Here is a 19129-nt window from a genome sequence, read left to right as displayed (position 1 = left end):
CCCTCCTGCCAGGCGCCCTGGGACGGACGGCTGACGGGCCTGCGGGGTCCGAGAAGAACGTGAGACAGAAAGCCAAGTTGGCGAGGAGGGGCTGGCTGCCGGCGAGGCGGTCCCGGTCTCCGTCTCCGCCGGGGGAAGACTTGGAGGCGCACGAGGAGCTTTAAAGCGCCCCAGTTCCCGGCCCCCTCCAGCCCGTCCCCGGCCCCCCGCCCCGGCAGGAAGAGCCGGCGAGCGCAGCGGGGGCGCCGCGGACTCGGTGGCCGCCGCCGGGCGGTGGATTTAAGGGCGGGACCGGGAAGTCACCGCATCTCCAGGTAAGAGGCAGCCGCCCCGCCGCCTGCATTGTCGTGGGAAGAAGAAGAGTCCCGTAAATGTCGGGGCGGGGATGGAGGGGGCTGAAACCAAGTTAGGACGGTGTCTCCGGGCGTCGACAAGCCAGTGCCTGGGGCGGGCGAGTCGGAGAGGAGCCGGTGCAGCCCAGTGCGGGGGGCGGCAGCAGTCCCGGGGACGGTCCGGTCCTTGGACTTTTTGGGGGAGGCACCCAGCCGGGTCGTCTGTCCGGGCTCATTTAGGGCGTGCATCTGCGTGTGTGTTCTTCCTGCCAGTCCCCCCCACCCCACCCCCCAGCCCCCTCGGTGCCCCTGGCGCTGCGGGCGCGGCAGCACCTCCGGGCCGGGGACCAGGGGGCCCGGCGCAGGTGGCCGGTGGGGGCGGCGTGGCGCTCGGCCGGCGGCGGGAGTGCGCGGAGTCCGAGCTGCAGCCCGGCTGGCTCGGGCTCCGGCGCCGGCGTCGGACCCGGGGCCGCGGGTCTGCTGCGGTTCCTCCCGCCTCCGCTAGAGGCTCCCGGCGGGCGCGGAGCGGGTGGGTGTGGGGGCGCCGGAGGGAGGCGGAGGGCGGGCGGGCGCGGGGAGCCGGCGTGCCCGCGGGGCGGCGGAGGGAGCGGAGCCCGGCTGGGGCGGGGGGACCGGAGCCGGGTCCAGGCGCGCCTTCCCGGCTGCGTGCAGAGCGGCAGGGACCCGGGTCCGAATGCCGGCGGAGCTCGGAGAAGCGGTGCCCTGAGCCGGAGCCACTTGGGGGACGCGATCCTGAGGGCAATCCTAGGAGGTAAATAACCTTCCTCTCCAGTCTCCCCCCCCCCCCCCCCCCGCTTTTTTTCCTAAGCGCCCCCTCACCCCAGGCGGTGATCGGTACATTCTCAGCCAGTTACCCAAGGTGGGCAGCCATGGAGAGGGCACGGCTGGGGGCGGAGGGGGGGGGGTCTCCTTGCAAAGGTGCCTTTCAGACTTGCTCCGCGGAGCTCCGTGCAATGTCGGTTCCAACTACCCCCTTATCATGCCCGACTCCCTGGATGTGTGGCTGCGTGAGGGGAAGTTTTCTGCAGAGAGTGCCCGCCGGCTGGTCTTGGGGCCGGGCTGCCGGGAGGTGAGCGAGGGGAACGGTGTGCTCCCAGAGCCGCAGTGGATGGACTGGATGGAGCGCGCGGCTCCAGGGCTGGGGTGTGGTGGAGAGAGAGAGAGCACCACACCCTCTGCTTTTCCTGCCCGCCTGCCTTCCACCTGAGGGTGCAGCCTCATCATCTGGCTTTGTGCTGATTTCCTCTCCCAAGGGATTGGCCCTGGGAAGGGAGCAAAGCTGCTGGAAGACTTGGGGAGAGAGAAGGATGAGAAGGAAGTCACTGCCAGAACGTCAGGCCAGGAAGGAGGGCGAAGTTAAGCCTGTGTGTGTGTGTGTGTGTGTGTGTGTGTGTGTGTAAGTGTGCGTGCGTGCGGGAGGGGAGGCGGCAGGAGAGTGCTGTGTAATAGCCTTGGAGTTCAGGTTATTTGAAGAAGTCTGATTCATCTCACATTGTCTTTGGCATAATTCTTGCTCAAGACACTTAACAGAAGTCATTTCTGCTAGGCATGGCCTTGGGGGTGTTGAGGGGGGCACTGACTTTGTTTGATGATTGTGTCTTAACCCCCCCACCCCCCCAAAAAAATAAAAGAGTGGGTATTGTATGTTCTGGGTGTGATTACACCCTGCCTGCAGGCTGCTGGCGATGGATTTTCTGAGGGTGCTGTGTGTGTGTGTGCAGAGCATCTGTGGTCATTTCACACTCAGGGCTGCAGTTTCAGAGTCCTCTAAAGGCAGCTCTTAACAAACAAGGCTTGTGATGGTAAATCTCCCGCAGAATGGTACTAAGACAGAAAATGGCCTGTGGAATATTCTGGGACTACGGAATAAAAGCCGAGACCCAGGGTTTGGGAAATATTGGGCCACATACTGACAGAGTGAAACATACTTGTCAAATATGGGAAGTGGAGGTTTGCATTTTGAAGAAGGGGATCTTCTTCAGTGTGCTAGCATGACCATCAGTGGCATGCATCACTTCCAGTACAGTTCAGAGTGTGAGGCAGGAAAAAAACAATGAAGCACGTCCTGCTGAGAACCAGGAAAATGTTTTGTGAGACACTGGCAGGTATTTCACCTTAAGAATTTAAATGGAATGGATTGTGTATTGATGCTGACTGAAGTGGTTAGAGGATCACTTATGCTTTGGGCATCTGTTACATTGGATTAATAAGCTAATGTTATGTATTAAGTGTAACTTAGTGGAACTGGAATCAGGCCAATTTACTGATGTTTTTCATTCCAGAATAATCACATAACATGATTTGCAGGAAGATTTATATAAAGTTTGTCATTACATATTACATTGGATAGAACTCTTATGTAGAAGGCAAGAATAAACATCTTGTTGAAATTTTATAAATGATGGCTTATATTCTTAAAAATTACTGTTTTAGAAATTTTATTGTGACTCAATAAGTTTAATTGTCTAAGTATAGTTATCAGCATGCATAGCACAAATTATTTATTTGTTGAAATGAATTAACCATGATAAATGCATAGTAAGCTCAGTGTTGTTGTTGCTTTTGTTTGTGTGTGTGTGTGTGTATGTGTGTGCATTTCCTGAAAGACACCTCGAAACCAGAGGAAGATCTGCTAGTATTAAGAATCTGTGTATGTGATGCATACGGGGTATTGTGTTTCTTGACAGTTAATTGAATTAAACTAGTGAGTCTGGTTTGTAACTTCAAATCCAGTTTTAGGGCTCCATCTCGAAAGCATTTTTTCTCTCTCTACTAGATGTGATTTTTAAAGAGGCCAGAAAACATTGAGATGCTCCAGGATGCCACAGACCTGAAAACCCTGTGAGTCCTCTGAAACTTCAGGTCAAGCATCAGAAGTAATAGGATGTTGTCACAAATTAATTGCCTTGATGCTTCAATTAAAAACTGATTATTTTCTGGCTCTGGTAGTCATTATGGTTGATTTCATTTGGTCTCTAGATATTCTGAGAAAGGACTCTAGGTGGAAATGTTTTCCTGTAGTACAAGGAGAGGTCACAACATGCAAAAAGGCTTGTCAGTTACCCATTCTCCAGTTTGGTTGCAATTTACCCATAGGCATGATGCTAGATTAAAAAAAAAAAATCAGTTTTCTGAATTTGCATGAATGTTTCCCTCTTTATCATAGCTCTTAACCTCTGGGTACTTCATTTATAATTTTGATGAAGAAATATGTCACCAAGCCCCTTCCATTTATGGTTTAGGGGCTAAATTAGTGTTAACAACTTTAAGAACTATTCAGTCATACAAGATCCTATTTCCTGAAAGAAAATCAATTGAGCTTTAAAAAGATGTTTGATAAGGAAATGAAAGGAGAATAGGAGAGACAGGTTAAATACCAAGCAGAAGGTTTACCCGACTGCATGTATGATTTCTTCCTTCAGCAACCATTTTTTAAACAATAATTTTTTTTTCTATTATTTATTTCCATCCTCCCCTTTTCTTTTCCTCCTTCATTCTCCCCCCTCCCCCCATCCCTTCCTCCCATCTTTCCTTACTTTATTTTCTGTCTCTTTTGGTTAAACTATTTCCTTCAGAAGGAAATTCATGGCAATATACAGGGTGGGGCAAAAGAAAGTTAACAACTGTGAGTACCCCAAACACATAATTATTCTGTATTGTTATTTATGAGTATTGTATTGTTTTCCATACAAACAACTATAATCTATTTTTGCCCACCTTATATAGTTAGTTATTTTATGATTATCAGTCCATAATGTAATTTTACATGGGAGTTACTCTTAAAGTCTTGATTATTTCATTTATTTTACAATTTTATACAAAAGAAATCCACTGGAAAGTGGGGTTGATACTTTAGTGAGTGTCAGTCATCAGTTGCTCTTTACCTCTTACATCATGGGTGCCTGCTGTGTCTGTTGCTTCTCCTCTGGTTCTGGGAAGCACACGCATGGATAGCAGTCAGTGGAGAGAGGTATGCTGCCTTGAAACAAGGTGCATTTGTGCTTTGAGTGGCTTGTTTCCATATAGTTACTCCTCTCCGGGTGCATTATGGTCCACATAGTGAAACCTGAAATGTTCACAGTAAGCAGATAGTTGAACCACAGTAGTCAGTGTGGAACTGTTCAGAAGCAAGTAACCCATTTTAGGAAACCTTAATTCCATCTGAGTCCTTAGCTAATGTAACTACTTTTTTAAACATCACTCAACAAATACAGTTGCTAAATGGCTCTTAGAAGTCCTCAGAGAGAAAACCTATTGTCCAAAAATCTCCCATGAGAAGCTAATTCAGTACCACTGGGAGGCAGCATGAATGAGTAGGAAAAGCACTGCATTTGGTATCAGAAGACTGGAATTCTCCTCTGTCTGTTGTGACTAATGGTAGGTGTCACTTTTGAAAAGCTCCCCTATTTTTCTAAGGCTCCATGTTGAATTCTGTAAAATGGACAAATTTAATATCTACCCACTCTCTTTTTATGTTTAAACATAAAAACATAAAGTTTTTATGTTTAATCACCTTAAATCTAGGTGATTACACCTAGATTTAAGCTTTGGAAAGATAAAAATATCTCAGGTTCCAACCAAGTACATGTCTAGCATTATAACATTTGATAGAGAAGGGCATGAAATATTTTTAAAGAATACTTATAAAACTTCCAGAACATGGATTTTGATATGCATTTGATAAGAGGAAATTTTTCTGGAGGAGCTATTAGCAAGCGTCATGAAAGTAATATTTAAATTAATTAATATATACTATGTGAGATGATCTTCTCATTGTTATTAATATGGTACAAATTGTGCAATGCTTACTGTGTGAGACACAAAAGTATGTCTGGGCATTTGAGCTATTTTTGGAGTTGTGATAACAAAGAAGAGGAAAAAGAAAACAAGAGTGAAATATTTTTGAGAAAGAAAATATAAATTGTGTCCACCCTCCTTTTTTTTACAGTCTACATATTACAATACATCTTCTTGTGTGTACTTATTATAGCATAAATAGCAATTATCATTGATTTCATTAGGTCAGTTACCAAATTTTTTCAACACTGTAAAAATATAAAGCTTTGAAATGTTAATTCAGTGGTTTAATTTGTGAAGTTGGACACAAGGCTAATACATCTTAAATTTTACAACAGAATTGCCCATGAATGCTGATAGTTCATTTGTCCTATTTTATAGTAGCGACTTAGCTGCTAATTATATTATTTATAGGTTATTTTCTTCAGGTGAGTTAGTAAGAAAGTAAATGGTAGGTATTAAATAACTCATTGATTTGAATAAAATTTTAAATACTCCAATGAAAGCACTATGTGCTCTTTTGATAAAATATGAGGCCTGCTAGGATTTGAGACTAGAATATATTTCATTGCTCTTCTAAATGTGTTCACTAGTTAATATAAAGGACAGCCTGTCTTTCCTGGTTGCAAGGATAAGTCAAATACCATTTCCTTCCCCTGAATTTTAGGGTAATTATCAACGTAAACTATGATTATGTTTTCTCTTATAATATTAAGAAGACTAGAAGCAAATCTAGGGACCTGGCCTAGAGAACAAGTCACACACACACACGTTCACAGATTTAATAGAACATAGCATCAAATTGTCTTTAAAGTGATAATCATTCCCTTTGTAAAAATCATTACCAAATTTCAGTGTAACAGAAATATATGCAAAAAGTCTAAAATTCCCAGCACATTTCAGTTTCTTGGTGTAGCACTGGAGGGTTTTTGAAATGGGTTCTAAATTGGACTACATAAGAGGATTTTGTGTCTTCATACAATCTCATTCTATTATAATGTAACTGGTGAGCTGCAGAGATCTATCTAGTAGCCAGCAGGAAGGGGAATAATTAGCATAAAACCTATATTGCTCCCGGTTTACCAGGGGAGCCAACACAGTGCCTTGTGATGAATGTTGATTTTGAAATGGTGAGCTTCATTTGTCAAAGGGAAAGAGCCTTTATCTTCTTAACTATTTTTTTACTTGACTTGGCTCTAATAACATATATTTATATACTTAATACAATAGATATTAATTCATTCTATATTATACGCATATGTGTGTTACATTTTTATATACTTAATATGTTACATATATTATTTTGTTATGTTTTATATATGTATATATACTTTGCATACTATATCATTATATACACTGTGTTTAATATATAAAGTAGAGGCCCGGTGCATGAAATTCGTGCACGGGGTTGGGGTGTCCATGAGCCCAGCCTGCACCCTTTCCAGTCTGGGATATCCCTCTCATAATCCAGGACTGCTGGCTCCCAACTGCTTGCCTGCCTGCCTTCCTGATCGCCCCTAACCACTCCCCTGACAGCATGATTGATGCCCAACTACTCCCCTGCCAGCCTGTTTGCCCCTAACTGCCCACCCCTGCAGGCCTGGTCACCCTTAACTGCTCTTCCCTGCATACCTGGTCGCCCCCAACTGGGTCTCTCCCAACTGTCCTTCCCTGCAGGACCTGGTTGCCCCCAACCTAACTCCTATGCTGGCTTGATCACCCCTAACTGCACTCCCCTGCAGGCCATCTTGTGGGGGCCATCTTGTGTCCACATGGGGACAGGATCTTTGACCATATGGGGGCAGCCATCTTGTGTATTGGAGTGCTGGTCAATTTGCATATTACTCTGTTATTTGATAGTATAGAGGCCTAGTGCACAGGTGGGGGCCAGCTGTTTTGCCCTGATGGATGACTCAGATCAGGGTGGGGGTTCACTTGGGGCATGGGGCGGCCTGGGCGAGGCTTCTCTGGTGGTTTGCAGGCTGGCCACGCCCCCTGGTGATCCAAGTGAAGGCCGGTATCTGGGGTTTATTTATTTTCCATAATTGAAACTTTGTAGACTGGAGTGGAGCCCAGCCTTCTGCTTGCTCCTTAGGGACAGCCATTTCTATTGGGATTTATGTATCTTCTATAATTGAAACTTTGTAGCCTTAAGCAGAGGTCTGGGCTGGCCAGGGTATGCAGAAAGCTTGGCTTCCTCCATCACCAGGGGCAACCCTAGCCTCCTGCTCTTTCCAGTTCCATGGCTGCTGCCATTTCTGTTTGGATTTATATATCTTCTCTAATTGAAACTTTGTAGCCTTGATTGGAGGTCTAGGCTGGCAAGGGCTGGTGGAAAGCTAGGCTTCCTCCAATGCCAGGGGAACCCAAGCCTCCCTGCTGCTCTCTGTGGCCATAGCCATCTTGTTTGGGTTTATTTGCATATTTGCTCCTGATTGGTTTGTGTGCATGGTTTGTGTGTGTATCGGAGTGATGGTTAATTTGCATATTACTATTTTATTAGATAGAATTCATATATATATTTACATACTTTATATTAAATTCATACACACACACACACACACACACACACACATATATATTCACACTTACTGCTAAATGCAGTCCTTGGACTTTGGGAAGCTGTCGTTCATTGTGACCTACTGCTTAAGTATATGATTATAGATTGTAGGTTATGTTTCTCTATCATTTGCCTTCCATTTCATTAGAGGTAAATGCTAAAACTGTAGCTTCGGTCTCAATTAGTTAAATTTACATCAGTTAACACTCAAATATTTAATAATGTTAAAGTGACTTTTTGGGTCATGGTCAGGATATAATGATGCATGTAAATTCATCCTTATTCTTAAGAATTTTGTGATATTTTTATGGAGAGAAGGAAAAAAAATATGTGGTAAGCTAACAAGACATAGAATAATTTATCAATTATTCAGAAAGTTCTTGTGATGTATCTGTACAAAATATTAACACAGGAGTTGTGTCATCAGGCAATTCAGAATAGGGTACAGTGGGAGTAGCCTGTGATTCATAAGGTGGGTGGAATATAAATGAATATAAATACATAACCTTACTAATATTCACAGCAATGCAAATTAACACAGTAGTGACATAGTCTTGCTAATGAACTGGGACAAAGATGAAATCATTGATATATTCCATGTATTGGTGATGAGTGATGAATTATACACATAGTAAAGGCCCAGTGCATGAAATCTGTGCACTGGTAGGGTCCCTAGTGGCTGCTGGCTGCTGGCCAAGGCCTCACTACCTTTCCCTGGCTGGCCCCACCCCCTGGTTGAACTCCTGGATGACCTCCTAGTCAAGGGGACAATTTGCATACTATGCTTTTATTATATAGGATATAAATATATATATGTATATGTATATAATTAAAGACACTGTCAACTGGTTCAATACATCTGGAGTGAAAGGTAAATAATTGTTTTTAAAATGTCTGTGATATTAGAGATCTTCACAATTACTGTCTTCATAGTTCCTTTTCTAGGAACTTATTTATCCTCAGAAATGCTCTTCTGAATCTTCAAAGATAGAGTATGTACTCACAAAGAGAAATAAATAACCTGAGTAGTTTCATATCTTTCCAAAGAACTTTGTTTATAGTTAAAATCTTCCTATGCCAAAGCAGCTGGTGAGCAGATAAGCAAAATGACCTACATCCTCACCTTGGGATAGTATTCAGCCATGAAAAATAACAGAATACTAACACATGCTACAACATGAATAAAGCTTCAGAAACATTATGCTGAATGAAGGAAGCTAGACGCAAAAGACTGCACATTATATTCTTTTCCTTATATAAGATGCCCAGAGATGCAGATTTACAAAATTTGAAAGTAGATTGGTGTTTGCCTGGCATGGGGAGTGGGGATGGTGAGTGACTACAAGTGGGCACAAGTTATCTTTAGAGATGAGGCAACTCTCCTACAATTGGATGTGATGATGGTTGCACAAATCTGTAGATTTACTAAAAATCATGGAATTTTTCGCATGAAATGAGTACATTTAATGGTATATGTAAATTTTGTTTCAATACAGCTGTTAATAATACCCTAAAGTTAAAGAAAAATAATACTCCAAAGTCTTCCAGCAAAGTAAGCTTCAGGCACAGATGACCTAATAAAATTTTCTGAACTTTTAAGGAAGAATAATACCAATTTTAAAAGTGTTTTTCTGGAAAATGTAGAGGAGGAAACACTTTCCAACTTATAAGACACACAATTGGTTGCCTTCTATACACGACCCAACGAGGAGTCAAACCCACAATCTAGTTATATACCCTGACCTGGAATTGAAACATTAACCTTTTTGGTGCACAGAATGATTCTCCAGTCAGTGGAGCCACCCAGCCAGGGCCCAACACACATTTTTGATAAAAACTCTTAGCAAATATTCTAGGAGAATATGGAATTTTAACTTGATAAAGAACATCTTCAATAAGTGAATGGCTGATATGATACTTAATGGTGAAAGACCAAATGCTTTCCAGCTAATCTTGGGAATAAGGCCAGAATGTCTGCTCTCATCACTTCCACTCAACATTGTAATGGAATTTTAGTCAATAAAGAAAAATACTCCAAAAAGCAGACAGATCGTAAAGGAAGAAGCAAAACTATTTAAACGCATATTTATTGAAACATTTTTAAATATCCATACATCCCTATAATTACATAGTAATATAATTAGGCTTTAAAATAGTCATACAATCATTTCTATGTTACTTGCTTACTATGAAGGTAAATGAATGCTATAGTTCTTTAAATACTGTTATGGTTAAGATTTCTAAGACGTATTGTTAAGGAGAAAAATGTGGTTGTAGAACCATCCTTAGTCTATAGTAGGTGGATTTGTTTTAAGCACTGACCTAGGCCCTGGGTAATATATTGTCTCTGGGGAGGAGACAGATGTTATTTTGCCTTTGAGAGACTTACAGGCTAATTTGATAAATAACTTATAAGCAATGGATAGAAACTAAATATATAATGAGAATTTGAGTTATATGCACAAAAGAAACTAAGTAGAGTGTCTTGTATTTACCCATGAGTGTTGGGAGAGGGACAGGGAAATTTCTCTAAGAGGTGTGTGGTTCCTAGTGAGCACTCACAGAGCACAATTTTTACATAATAGACTAATCCAAGCCATTCTTCTTTCCTACTTCACCCTTTCCCCCGTTATATCAGTAACTCATCTATCTACTTTCCAAGGAATGCATACTATACTTTCCTATCACATAATTTTTCTTGTATTGTTACACACTTTTCTCACTTGCAATAATTGCCATACCATTACCAACATTTGTTGAGAATCTTCTATGAACAAATTCACCATCCTAAGTACTAGGGTTTCACAGTTGCCTTACACATATTCTTATTTATTTAATCTTATTGAAGCCATTTTCTTCATATGTATTTTTTATTTATTCATTTTTTTTCTTATGATAAAAGTAAAACATTCACATGATACGATCATTTGCTATTATAAAAAACACATAGTTTACAAAGTGAAAGAGCTTCCTGGAGGACTTTTTCACCCAAGACTCTGACTAATCTGAAGTCACATTGCACAAGAAATGAGAGAAGAGGGAGCCTCACTACTGTGTGGGTAGGAGGCAAGAGGATTAAGTGGTCAGAGAGACCAGGATAGCCTTGAGAGGATAAATGTCAAATGGGAATTTTTCAAGTACAGTGTTGTACTTTGTGCAATGTCACTGCTTCCTGTGATTGCAAAATCTTCTCAGAATCATGTCTTGGTAGCATTAATGTAACTGGATTCCTGGTAGTGATTGACAACAGATTATTTTTGTGTCAAAGTTGGGGAAGCCATACACAATTGTGTGGATAAGCGGATACTAGCAGATATATGCATCCCAGAATCTCCTCCCTTGGGTCTTTTCCCATGTGTGTCCTTCTAGTCTAGTCCATTTACCATCTAGTCTAGTCCATTTACCCATGTCTTGGATACATGCCCCCTTCAAGTAGCTGTTTACCAGGTGCTTAAGCACTGGAGCCTGTAGCAGATTATTTTGTGTGTCTATACATAGCTTAATTATCATCTTTCATTGTTTTCCATTCTACCTAACTAAATTAGATTGATGGCACTCTATTGCCCTTACTTTCCTAAAACACTTTTTGATTGAGATAACTGGATAGCATTCTAGAACATACTCATATGCTCATGATCTTATTTTTATAGATGCTAAAATTAGGAAGCATTTATAGTTGGTTTTATATTCAGGAATCTCATAGGGTACTACATGAACTTTCAATACAAATATATATCTTTGGCAGAGAAACTATAATCAGTATTTTTTTAAATGAAGTATTTTATTATTTATTACACTTTAAAATACATATAAACAAGATTGATGAAATTAAGGTGAAATACGAAATGAAATAAATTATGCAAGTTATTTATTTAGGTGCTTACACAACCTAGCCAAATGCTTAGGTCTGAGTGGCTGTTGAGAAGAGGTAGATTGGATGACTGCCATATTGGATCTGGAGTTTCTGCTCCTGTTCGTACATTTATGGGTTCACCTGCTGTGGTTTTGCTAAAGGGATCATGGGAATAAAGCTGAAAGCATTATTATCTGGCTCAGAAAAGGAGGTTCAATGATTATGTTAATGTAAAGTTCAAGAGAGAGCATGCAGTTTGGTATAGTTGAAATTAATAATTTAAAATTGAAGCTTTAGAATATGGATGCAAATCAGATGTTTTGCCACTAGTGATGGTAGAAAACCATGGAGAAGTTATTTGCATTTATGGGGGATAATCATTCATCTTTCCATTTAGTTCTTCTTGTAGGAGAAAAAAAGAATATAGATATTTAGTGTACTAATTACTTTATCAGAATAAAGTGCTAATGAATTAATAATATGTACTAAGCTCAAACATTGGAAATAGCACTTATAAAAGTAAAATAATCTAGTACTTACTGATAACAACATTCAATTTTATATGTTTGAATGTCTTTGTACATTGAGATCCCTCCAACTGAAATAGTATTTTCCAGGATATTTGGGCAAATTCCTATTCATCCTTTAATAACTAGTCTAGTACCACATTCTCAATTACACATTCCAGAATCTCTGGACAAAGTGCAGTCTCTCTACTTTTGCAAGCTTTTGTGGAATAAGGCATAGAGGGGATAAATGGTGAGGGGAAAGATATATTTTACTACTTTTGTTCATTGTTCTGTGTATCTTTCCAAAGCTTGTGCACCTTGAGGGTAAAAATTATATCTTACTGGACACTGAGATTTTTAAAAGTACTCCAAAATATATAATCAGTTCTTATTAAATATTTTTTCATGAATTGAAATGTGATTTTTAGGACACTTTTGTTTGAAATTAAATCCAAACCATTGTTAATCCTTTTTCAAGTTAGGAAAGGAGATAGCATGTAATGAAGAAAAGTTTAAATGTTTGGTTTTAAATCCTGACTCTGACATTGGTTGCTAATTATCGGACCTTGATCCATTTCATGAAATGTTAGCTTTTTAATATTAAACTAGAGGCCCTGTGCTCGAAATTTGTGCACTCAGGGTGCCCCTCAGACTGGCCTGCGCCCTCTCACCGTCTGGGAGCCCTCAGGGGATATCTGCCCCCCTGCTCTCTGTTCCCTACCGCTCAGTTTGCTGCTCCTTAGTGCTGCTGTGAAGGTGGGAGAGGCTCCTGCCACCACCACTGTGCTCACCAGCTGTGAGCTCAGCTTCTGGCTGAGTGATGCTCCCGCTGGGGGAGTGCACTGACCACCAGGGGGCAGCTCCTGCATTAAGTGTCAGCCCCCTGATGGTCAATGTGTGTCATAGCGACTGGTCATTCCACTGTTCGGTCTATTTACATATTAGCCTTTTATTATATAGGATAGGTATAATAACATTTTTCTGCCCTGAACACCCTACATGAAGTTTACGATAATGGAATAGATAATGAATGGAAATAAACTTGTATACTCAGTCCCTATACAAATGAAGTCATTCTTGTATTAAGTATATATTTAAAAGCCACTGCTAAAATAGTCTCAAATGCAATGATTTATGTCCCTTTTTTAAGTGAAATGGGGGGTTTTTGTACAGAAAAGCGAAAACGAAACCAATCAAATAGAAATTTCTTTCGACTGGATATTTATTACCTTTCTGTAACATAGTTTTCTCAATTGTTCACATCACATGCATTTTATTTTATAAATTATGAAACAAGGGTTACAATACAGATCAGGCAGCGGCAGTGTAGAGACCTCCTTATAGTGATGCAGTTGTTTACAATTTGGAGATTGTTGAGCTACTACAATACTTTGGCTTTGAGCAAGCACTGATTTTTACTGCCTCTTCCAATTATAGCCAATTTGTATGAAACAGTATTTTACTCCTTTTTATGTTGAATGTTTGAGCACTTCAAACACTTGTATCCTGTTTTCTACTATTTTCTTATTTGATACTTTCTGGATCACCTACAGAGAGTTCAAAGAGCAGATAGTTACTGATTTAATGGTAGTTTGCTTTTGGGAGATCCGCTATTAATGTGTTCTGGTAGTATAAGAGGTTATCGCTCCATGCCTAAATCTAGTTTGTTGGAAATAAATTATGTTTTTCATCTCTGCCCAGCATTCCTATTTGGTCACTGTTATGGAGTCTAATCAGATTTTCTGCCATTCACTTTGCTGGGATGGAATGTTTTCCTAGGTGTCTCTTACTGAAGTAGGATTGTCATAGCATTTATATCTTAAATTTGGTTTTATACATCTGGGAGGAACTCTGGGGTAGTTTGGCCTAATTTCTAAACTTGCCCCTCCATTTTTATGGTAATGCTTCTGTGATTCTCTTGGTTATATGTAATTTTTTTTTTCCTGATTTTCGAAAGGTATTTTGATAGTTTTGTTTTTATTTGGTGTCACTTTGAAGTTTTGTTCTTCACTTTCTTTCTGGCATTCCCATTCTCTGAGACTGCATTTACCTAGCAGGTTTTTTTTTTTTCTTTTTTCTTTTTTTTCTCATGTATACGTTTCTTATTTAAGCAAACATGTTGATCCCCTTTGCCTCTTCTGCTCGCCATTCAAACCTGCTCACTGGAGTTAATCTATTTCTATTTCTTGCTCACGAGTAAAATCTCAGGTAGGCCTCATATCTTTTTTTTTTTTTTTTTTTTTTTTTTTTTTTGCTTACTATTAGAAAATAAAATGTTCTGTGATCACTTCTAACCACACGAATAGTCTCATTTCTAAAATATCTCATTTGTTTAATAAGGAAGTCCTAAAGTTACTTAGTGGTAAAGTGTTCCCCTACCTCGGTTCCAGCCAGCTTTATGTTGACCATTTTTCATGGAGAAGAGTGGGAATTGGTCAGTTTCTCATCTGCTTCCCCAAATTGCAGCCTTGCTTTTTTAAGGGCCTCTGGCTCCTCCTGGGTTGAATCTCAGGAAAGTAGAAGCAACCATGAGGTCTGACATGATTGATGTGAATGTCACCGTGGATAAGCTTCCTCTGTGCTTGGAGGACTCTTTATTCTACCTTAGGATTGTTTGCCAGACATGAAAGTTACTCATCAGAAATGCATGTGCATCTGAGCACATGGGAGGATTGGCTTTTCTGGCTTGCTGTGGTTGGGTGAGACCACAGTAAGATTTGTGAGGAGTGACAAATGTCCCTGGTAGGCTGAGCTGATCCAGAGATCTTTCTTTTCCTTTTTGACACTGCAGTTAACTTTAGAAATGGTGGCTGATCCATCAGCATGAATCCTTGAAACTTCAAAGAGAAGCCAGCCACCGTCCACTACTGGCCCACAGCAATCATGTTAGATAAAGCACTAAACCAATCCTTGTGGTTTTAAACTACAGATGCCAAGGGATTGTTTGATACCACAGCATAAGCTAAGCCATTGAAACAAAAAGATATGTGGGTATCTCAGAGGTGCTTAATGGGACGATTTGGCTTACTTTTTCCATGACACAGGAAATGCATTTTCTTCTGTCCAAATGCATAATACTTCTCCCCTAATTCCTGGATATCTGGAAATATAGTCCCTCTGTTAGGCTCACTCCATCCCTCTATGTATATCTCTTAGGATCTGAAATTCCCAAGCAAGCTCTTTCTTCTAAGTTGCCCCCATCTGATTTTCCAGAAATTTACACAATTTTGCCTCTGCCAGGGAAATTATAAGCAGCACAACTTTTCCTCTGCCAATTCTGAACCATAGCTTTTCACTTTCAATTCACTTTATGAATGACTTAAATACTATTAAATGACACAAACTATGGTCTAGTAATCCTGTGGAACATACCCTACTACCATGGTCTTAGGACAGCGTGCTCTTAGGTGCACACCAGACATTGACTAGTGTGGCTCCTAAACATCAGTGTAAACATTTCAATCTTTTGAAGAGGTTTCCTTCAAGCTTCAAGTATGAGGTGATGATGTGGTGGTGGGATTTATAGCCCTTCAACAACAAACATTTTTCCTTATACCTACTCTCTAACCGTTTGATCACTTAAAACTTCAAGGGAAATTAACTCACAAAACTGGTTTTTGAGAATTATTTTGCAAGTTCTGCATTGATGACATCGCACTTCCATTTAAAATGTGGGTGATGCCTGTCAGCTACAGTTTGGTTCTTGCCTTTTGGATCTTAACCGAAGCCCACACAGAAAGAATCTCATCTAACACCCTGTTCTAAGAATATTGTAGTTAGGGTGTGTTCCAGAAGATTAGCGATTTTCAACCTTTTTTCATCTATTCTGCGGCATACAAAAAAATACATATTTTGTGTGTGTAACTGACAAGAAAATAGGTATATTTTGATTCATTCCCATTGGACAGCTATTGCTGGACTGGCTGTTGTCATTTTTTATTTGATAATCTAAGGGAAAAGAGATCAGTGGCCCCGACTAAATAGTCAGGTATTGCATGTTTAGGAAATTCTTTTAGCATGCCAGTGTGCCCTGTCACACCAGTTGAAAAGTGCTGCAGAACATTATTAGAGCATAATGTGTGTCATTCAGTATTTTTAAAGCTGTGCATAAAGTGAATTAAAAATACATTTGCCTATAACTGAGGAGTCATGGCCTCTAGAAGAATCACAAAAGTGAATTATAGGAAACTCTGGCAGTTTATTATTTTTTTGCTGTTAAAATCAATATGGTGCTATTCATAAATAGTATAAATTCACTCACTGCTCATTAAAGCTGTTGGTGTTTTTGTAAGTATTGTTAAGTGGAACTTACAGAGGAGATCTAAGCAAAATGTATTTATTCTTGCCATTGTAGGAGCATGAAAACTGATGCTTTCAGTCATTGCCCATTTATTCCGAACAATTGCTCTGGCTACAACAATTAGTGAATCAATCTTTAAGATTGATTGCTTATGTTATAGGTAATATGAATCTCTCTGGGGTTTAGGGAGGGAAAGACAGTGAAACCTTACAAAAAAAGCATCATGCATATTATACATTAATAATGTTACCCAGTATTCACTATAAAAATTTAAACTTAATGAAACCAAGAAAGAAGATACTGTATTTTTTCTTGATACAGAACATTAAATCATTATAGTTAAAAAAATCAAACATAAGATAAGCAACTATCCTAGCCAATAAGTACCATGATAACTTTGCAAGTAACTATTATTATTGCTTTATCTATTTTTATATCTTTTGATTTGCAGTCCTTATATGTCAAGTATATTATAACATTTTAAAGCTCTAAGACACATTGATGAAGAGAAGTAGAAATTTTCATAAAACATATTTTTGGAGTGTTACACCTAACAGCTGAAGAGTGTTAGCAGTACAAGATTTTTGATTCTTTAAGAAAGGGACATTTCTGTATTCTAGTCCAGGTTGGACTATTGTATGGCTGGGGATTACATAATTTTAAGTTGCTATTTCCAAAAAAGATGCTAGCAATTTAAGATACAGACTTCTGAGCACCACATGCTTCTGTGCAGTATTTGTTATTTTGTACAGGTGGTTTAAGATCAGAACTAGATACTACCACCACCATCTGGTGGCCTTGTAATTTCCATCACTGTGGTTTACAACCTTAAGTTTTGGGGACATACATTAGTTTATATGCACTTAGAGGCTCTGAAAACACAACACACACACACACACACACACACACACACACACACACACATTGATTTATTTGTATTATCAATTGCAGTTTAGTATGTCTCATAGCTCTGGTAGTGGGCAGAAAAGTGAGCAACTCAACCTGATGAGCACATTTATTGGTCCTGAAATATTTCTATTACTTGTGACATCTTCTTTCAGTCTTATCTGCCCTGGTCTTGAAAACCAAACATTTGTTTTCTGTCATCTGGGAAATTTTCTTTATACTACACATTAGACTTTAATTACCTGTATACACTTTCATAGCCTTTGCATTGCTTTTTAATTAGTTAATTTGGGCTAATCCTTTAGCTCAAATTAGACTGTGGGCTTCTTTAGGGCAAAGATATTATAGATTTCTTTGGCATGCCTGACTCCTAGCACACTTAAGAGTATCTTCAATCTTTGTTTAACACTTGGGAAAACTTTTCAGGAACAGTTTTGCAAAGTGATAAAAGGGAACCATGATGTTTTAGCTTCTTCTTCCACTTTAAAGCCTCAGGTAGTATAGGTTATATATAATGGACAAGATGGCAATATTATGAAGAAATAATAAGAATAATTTTTTAGTCTTTATATATTTCATGACACTATAGACACCTCCTTGTACAGAAGAAATACAAAATGAAGTTGCTTATCAGATAAACACACACACACACACATACACACTCACATTTTAGGACAAAGAAAGGACAGTAGGAAATGAAGTCCATTATGAAATTGGTAAATTTTGTGTAATTGAATGGTAGACAACATTTTTTTATTTTATTTTAAGGAGTTAGTTACAAGATGCAAAAAGTCCCAAGGAGCCAGTATACCTTGGTAACTTGATGCCACTTAGGGTGTGTGGCTGGGGTAGTAAGGGCAATTATAGAAAAGTGATTGAAGCACAATTATCAAAAGATACAAAGTATCAACTATTTTCTTCCAGTCTTTCTTAACTGAGTTTTCTGGCACATAAAAATCATTTGTATGAGTTTATTTTCTATATTCTTCCAAGGGTAGTGGGTAACTAGAACCATCTTAAATGAAGAAAAGTTAACATATTGTATACAGTGCTGACTAGGGCATCAGAGCTTTACCTGAGCAAGGTAAAGGTATCTGCAGCCTTAGGAGATGCTCAATTTGTTTTTTTATGGCAGAAAGCTAGAAAGCCATGACTGTTCTCCGAATATTTGCCATCTGTGACTGAGTCTGTACACCACAGAGCGTGTACAGATCTGATTTTGCTGTTTTGATTGTAACTGAAGTTTAATATGAACCGAATCCCCTCCCCTTTGGAAACTTTAGAAACCTTTTAGACTTTCCCTTGAAATTTTCCTAAATAATAATTATGAAAAGATTAATACTTATTAGTTAAATATTTCTGCTTTAATTTTTAAGTTGTTTTGTTTTAATAGGGTCAGTTTGATCTGTGTGCTTTCTCTTAACCTTCTGAGTTATTCAAACCAGGTGTTATTGCCTTGGTTAGAGCTGTCTTGGTGACAGTTGCCTAAATGTTGGCATAAACCTAGAGAAAATTCACTTGAATAAGTCCAAATGTGAGCCCTTGATACATAAAAGTTCTGAATAATATATTCAAAAAATATATTTATATTGCAACAATTGAAAATCCATAGCCAAAATATGAACCATAAACTAAACCTAACATTTCATCCAAAAGTTGACTCAACTTGGATAACTGACTTAAAACTATGTTGTTTAGAGAAAACCATAGGAGAACATCTTATAGGTTATGAGTAGGCAAAGAGTTCTTAGAATTGACCCCAAAAGTATGATCTATAAAATAGAAAAATTGGTAAATTGCAGCTCTTTAAAATTAAAATCTTTTAACTGAAAAAAGGCCATATGAAGAGGA

General features: G+C 39.5%; 1 long non-coding RNA gene across 1 annotated transcript in view; it reads left to right on the top strand.

Annotated features, from left to right (window-relative positions):
- Nucleotides 1-931: 931 nt before the first annotated feature.
- The window catches only part of LOC311630532, a 108101-nt gene continuing 89903 nt past the window's right edge, over nt 932-19129 (top strand). Inside the window, exons 1-2 of the long non-coding RNA XR_014796397.1 lie at nt 932-1104; nt 3130-3194. This is a non-coding gene — a long non-coding RNA (uncharacterized lncRNA). The remainder of the gene's footprint in view (nt 1105-3129; nt 3195-19129) is intronic.

This window comes from Pipistrellus hanaki (genome assembly GCF_964339955.1).
Source record: "Pipistrellus hanaki genome assembly, chromosome: 11".
In the NCBI taxonomy this organism is placed as follows: domain Eukaryota; kingdom Metazoa; phylum Chordata; class Mammalia; order Chiroptera; family Vespertilionidae; genus Pipistrellus; species Pipistrellus hanaki.
This window is presented reverse-complemented; position numbering and strand designations above follow the sequence as displayed.